The sequence below is a fragment of the Helianthus annuus genome, chromosome 16 (genome assembly GCF_002127325.2).
Source record: "Helianthus annuus cultivar XRQ/B chromosome 16, HanXRQr2.0-SUNRISE, whole genome shotgun sequence".
Lineage (NCBI taxonomy): Eukaryota > Viridiplantae > Streptophyta > Magnoliopsida > Asterales > Asteraceae > Helianthus > Helianthus annuus.
In genome coordinates, this window is record NC_035448.2 from 14,121,871 (window position 1) to 14,128,454 (window position 6,584).

Here is a 6,584-nt window from a genome sequence, read left to right on the forward strand (position 1 = left end):
AAATTACCCTACAAGATCATTTGTAGAGTAATTATAATACTCTACAAAATTACCCTACAAGATCATTTGTAGGGTAATTTTGATAATTACTTTACGAGTAAATAATTACGAATATACTACCGCGTTTTTTTCAGCAAACCTTCTGTTCGTACATTTTGTACGTTAAAAGTATTTGTATTTGATCTTTTTGGTTTAGCTATTAGTGATCCAACCTTGGAGCATGAGAAATTCAATACCTTTTTTTTAAACGGTTAATTTCTTTAATCCCCTGCTGTCTGTGAGACTTAAACCCAAGACCTTCCCCTTCCCAACCTAGATGTTTTTAAAGGCTTTGCCTTTGCCAATAGACCAATCCATATGTTACAACTTACATGAAGAACAAGTGATTTATATTGTATATTATTATAAATTAATGAAGTATGAAACTGAAATTCGTCGAGGAAGGTTATAAAAGTCATTTTGATGGTTGTGACATGTTAATTATTACATGGTAGAAAAGCCTTGCTTAGTTTTTTTTTTTTTATTATTTTTTTTTAAAATTTTTAGTAAAATATATAGCCACGTGATGAAATAGATTGATAAGTTAAAACTTCAATGGGAAATGGATTGGGAATTACTAAATTCCTCAAGTGGTTTTGCTTTGGGATATAATATCTCTAGGTAATAAATTAATTTGGGATGATAAATTCAAAAATATAGAATGCCATTTTTCCTGTAGGGATTATGCGGAATTAAATGTACATGAATTGTGTGGTCAAGTTCTACATAAATGGTAGTATAGACGGGAAGGAATAACCTAATTTCGGAGCAACAGTCGGCTTTTCTGACGGGAAAGAATATTATGGATGGCCCCTTGATTCTTAACGAGGTCCTTAGCTGGCTAAAAAGGAATAAGCGGAGTGGATTATTCTTCAAAGTTGACATAAGTAAGGCATATGATTCTGTCAACTGGGGGTTCCTTGATTCGATTATGACACAAATGAATTTCCCGAGTAGATGCAGAGCATGGGTGATGTCCATAGTGAATTCGGCCAGAGCTTTAGTTCTAGTTAATGGATCTCCAACTAGGGAATTTGACTGTTCCCGGGGGCTTCGCCAGGGGGACCCACTCTTCCCATTTTTGTTTGTTATGGTTATGGAAGCACTTACCGGTATTATGAAGAAAGCTACTTCTGTTGGATTATTCCATGGGATTAATGTCTCCAATAGTGGCCCGAATCTATCGCATTTGATATATGCGGACGATGTGATGTTTATCGGCGAGTGGTCTCTTTTGAATGTTTTCAATTTGCGTAGGATGATGAGGTGTTTTTATCTAGTTTCTGGATTGAAAATTAACCTCGCTAAGTGTAGTATCTACGGTATTGGTGTGGAAGAGCAGGAAGTTCAAAACATGGCTACCCTCTTGAGCTGTAAACAAGGTATGTTCCCTTTTAAACATCTTGGATTGATGATTGGTGCCAACATGAATCTTGTTAGAAATTGGAAACCGGTGATTGAGCTTTTTAAGAATAGACTTTCATTATGGAAAGCCAAAATGTTATCTTATGGTGGGAGGATAACACTCATCAAATCGGTGTTAAACTCCTTACCTACTTATTATTTCTCATTATTTAAAGCCCCATTAAAAGTTCTGGAATCATTGGATAAGATTAGAAGAGTATTCTTCTGGGGTGGGTCGGAAGAGAAGGCTAAAATGAATTGGGTTGCGTGGGATAAAAACGATTTCGCCTGTAGAATATGGGGGGTTGGGTTTTGGCTCTCTTAGGGACGCGAATCTAGCAATGTTAGCAAAGTGGTGGTGGAGATTTAAATCGGAAAGGAAAGCATTGTGGAGGAATGTAATTTAGGCGATTCATCATAGTCCAAGGGCATGGAATGATCTACCTATCAAAGCGTCTATTGCTGGGCCATGGAAAGGTATTATTAGTATTCAACAGTCTCTTCTTATTGCTGATATTGATATGCGTCAGGCTATTTCAGCGGTACTAGCAAATGGTAAATCGATCTCCTTTTGGATGGATAGCTGGGTAGACCCTTTGCCTTTATACTTAAAGTTCCCTGATCTCTTTAAAATTGAATTGGACAAGGAGTGCACTGTACATGATCGTATTACTGTTGACAATCTCGGCTTGGCGTTTAATTGGGCCTGGGCCAGGCCTGTTGTCGGGTTAGTGGAACAAAATCAGGTCCAACAGATTATTGCTTTGATCGACAACTATCGTCCAACATCGGGTAAGGATAGGTGGTGCTGGAAGTATGATCCGAATGGTATATTTAGTGTGGCCAACATTAAAAAAATCCTAAGTGCAGTTAATCGCATAAATCCGGCTAGAGCTTTTGAATGGAATAACTGGGTGCCGAAAAAAGTTAGTATCGTGGCGTGGAGAGCAGAGATGGAAAAGATGCCGACTAAAAATGCGTTAGCAATGCGGAATATCCCGGTTCTGGGGCCAACCGGTATGGAGCTCGAGCAATTGGGGCCGCTCCCGGCGCCAGATCAACCTGAAATTCTACTTGACGGTGAGGAGGTAACCTGGTAGCTCCTCTGGGAACACATCAGCGAATTCTCGCACCACTGGTAGATCCTCGATCTTTCTCTCTTCAGACTGAGCGTTGGTAACTAACGCTAACATTGCAGGATACCCCTTTTGTAGATACTTCTGCGCATGCATGGCCGAGATAATACCAACCATCGTCCCACTACGATGCCCTTGAACTAATAATGACTCCCCATCGGGGAGAGGAAATTTTGTTAAAAAACAAATTGGACTCAAATGGTTATAAAAAAGCGTCTAGGGACTCAGTGCGTTAAACATTTTGATTTTGGACCCAAATAGTTAAAACCACTAAAACACAAGAAGTCAAAAAGTAATTTACTCTAAAAACAAATATCTTGAGTGTCATTTTAACTATGTGATTATAAGATATGTTTAGGTCCAATACCATCTATGAATATTCTACAAAAATAGTAAAATTCGAATGTTATAAGCTTTAAAAAATGTGCTTTTCTACATCATAATATCATATTTCTAAAGGGTGTGTACATAATCTACTTGTTACCAAATAATCAGACAAAACATTAAAAAAAGAAGTAAACAATCATTATAATATATACTTAATTTGATATATCATGATGTTATAACACACTTTGTATTAGATACAAATAAAGTTATACATTCTTCTATATTCAGTTTTGTAACTATCACACTACATGAATTTAATCCAGAGGAGAGTTTATCAACTCATTCTCACCCTATGATTTCAATCCAAGAAAATAAAATAAAAAATCCCCAATCACACAAAAGAAAAAGTTATAATAAAAAAGAAAAAAAATATATAATTAAAAAAAAAATATCTTTTGCCTAACACTTTACCAATGCAACATCTTCTTCTTCTATAATTCTGCCTGCTGTTTGATCAACAATATTATGTTCATAAGCAATTTTGCAGCTTTTAAAGAACACACACCCAATTATGGCATCTATTATGATGAGAATGGAGTACAAATAAGCTATAAATAACCCCTCTAATACCATGGTTGATGTGAGTTTATTCATCCCGGAATTGGAATAAGCCTTGATGATCCGGAACTGGAATAGGAATTCGATTCCGGCCAACGCCATGTTTACAGGCAGCGATAACGAAAGCGCGATAGCGGTTCTTCCTTTGATCAACACACAAGCTTTGAGAATGGAAATGAAGCCACCACTTAGTTCCATTCCAGACAGGATTAGTGCTAAATTGCATATGATCAATGCATTTGCTACAACTATGGAATACACGATTCCACCGGTTATGGTGAGGAATAGTGAGGGGATATGGAGGTTTTGTAAGGTGTTGAAAGCAATGAAAAGAACCCAAAAGCATGTGGCATTTGCTGAGATGATTATTAAAGTGTTGCAAATTTGTGTTTGGAGGATGGAATTCAAGATTCCGGCGAGCGAAGGTGGCGGTTTACGATTGCAAAGGGAATGGATTACAATTCCTTTTGCTATGAGGAGGAAAGAGAGGGAAAAGGGTAGGACTAGAATAGAACAAGAGATGGTTTGGGAGAGTTTGAGGGTGAGAATGGAATAGAATTCCGATTCCGGAGGGAATCCGGCCGCGTCGAAAAGCGACTGGAGATGGGAATGGAATGAGAGGAAGTCAGGAATAAGAGAAGTGGAGATGAGGATTGAAGTAGAGAATGGGATGGCTAAAATGGCTGTTAAAGTGAAGAAATTGTATTGTTTGAGGAAAATATGGATTGAATTTCTAATGATTTTGATGGTGGATTCCATCGGAATTGTAGTGTCTCCGGCGATGGTGATTCCGGTGAAGATGGGTGAACAAGATTGGTGTTGATATGGAAGGGGTTTGGTGTAGTTGATGAGTGCATGGGCCACCAACTAAAAGCTAACTAATCCAATGCAAGTTTAAATGTTAAATGAATAATCCATTAATATATTAATTGACTTTATTTAATTACAAATCATGGATGTAATACCTTAACAACAATGCACTTGTAATTGGATGTAATACCTCAACAACAACACACTTGTAATTTGTTTAGATTATATGAATTAACTAATAAGAGTTACTTACAACGATCGTCTCTTTGGTTGGTCAAATTCTCACTTTTGTCTCTCTTATACTAACGCTGTTAAAGTTTGTTGTTAACCTTCTAAAATTGACCAAAATATCATTCTCACTTTCGTCTCTCTTAAACTAACGTTGTTAAAGTTTTGTCATTAACCTTCTAAAATCGACCAAAATACCATTGTTATTGTTATTAAGAAAAACAAATACCCCAAACCAAAATATCCTTGTTTTAAAACTAGATTTGGTAAAAAAAAAGAAATTATTTTTAAATGCAAATGTTTTTTTTTTGTTTTATTTAATAATAAAGACGTCGCGCTTGCTGTGTGGATATATAATGTATATATGTGTGGACCCTTTGGGGCCAAAAGTGAAAATGCACTAATTTTCATGTTATTTTACTAATTTCGTGAAAATAACGTTAAAAGCTGCAGACGGTTAATCATGCATCATGTGGTGGCGGTGATAGCCGAAAGACAAAAGGGTACATGCAATAATCGCCCTTTGTCCTGATTGTTGACTGTTATGTGTCTTATGTCCAAAGCTTGATGCAAAACTACTATCGAATCGAGGGTCTCACTAGAAGCATCGTCTCTATTTCTATGAGGTAGAGGCAGGGGCGAAGTATAGAAGGGGCCGGGGGCGCCCGACCCCCCGAACTTTTCTCTCAGTAGTGTTATATATGTAGTTTTCATATAGAAATATTTGGGTATATACGTTTTCGACCCCCTGTTTCTATGCAATTTTTTTGGTATGTACGTTTTCGACCCCCTCGTCAATCGAGTCAAGCTTCGCCACTGGGTAGAGGTAAGGTTGTCTACATCTTACCCTCCTCAGACTCTATTTGGTGAGATTTACTGAGTTCGATGACGATGATGATGATTTGTAATAACAAAGAGTATTTTTAATTTTTGATCAACTTTGGAAGGTTAACTTCATAATTGTAACGGTGTTAGACTGTTAGTCTTACAAGCAAAATGATGAGAAAACAAAACCACATAGTGTCCAAGACTCCAAGGAATAAAACGAAGGATGAAAATTGTAATCAAGTCAAGTCTAATAATAAAGAATAATGTTTGATAAAGTTGAAGTGTGGGTTGCTTGGTGATGTGTCATAGGTTTGGTTGGCGTAGAATGGACTCATAACAGGAATTATTCATCATTATGAAAATCTCAAGGTTCCTTCGTGTGGAAAATACATAAAGATGAAGGGAAAGTAGCATTTATGTACTTAAATGGGACTCCATCCAAAAAGTTATCATAGTTTAACCGACAATTCTGTTGTTAGTTGAGTTTCTTCTTCTTCTTATTTTTTATTTATAAAAATATGATATAATCGGACCGACCAAGTCAACAATCGAAAAAACTCCATAACTCAAACCGGGAACTAACCAAAACGAGTTGTTGGTCCAGTTTCGGCTCGAGTTGGGTGGTGGAGTGGATGCCGGTTTAGGTGCTGTTTGTTTTTTCAGAGGTAAAATGTCTGCAGTCTGCGGAACACGTCTGCAGCGGAAGAGGTGGACCAAACCTCTCCAGTCTGCTAGAAGAAGACTATTTGTTTTTTAACTTATGCAAGCTGCTAAACATCATACAAATTCTAATTACCATTTTATCAATGAATATCATAATCAAACAACATAACAAGCATGAGTAACACCAAAATTAACATCACAATTATGAAAATTAACACCAAAAGTGAGCAAAGTAACACCACAATTCTTAAAATTAACACCAAAATTATGAAAAACTAACATAAAAAATCTAAAGTATAACACCAAATCTGAAAACTAGCACCAATTTCTGAAAATTAACACAAAAAAACATAAATTTAACTTACCTGGATAGATACTAATGATGGCGGCTGATGATGACGGTGACGGGGTGGTGGACGTCTGGGTGACGAGGTGGCAGACGACTGGTGAGGAGGGGGTGACGAGGTGGCGGCGGCTAATGAGGGAGGTTGATGGACAGTGGCGATGGTTACAAATGGGGTGGCGGACGGT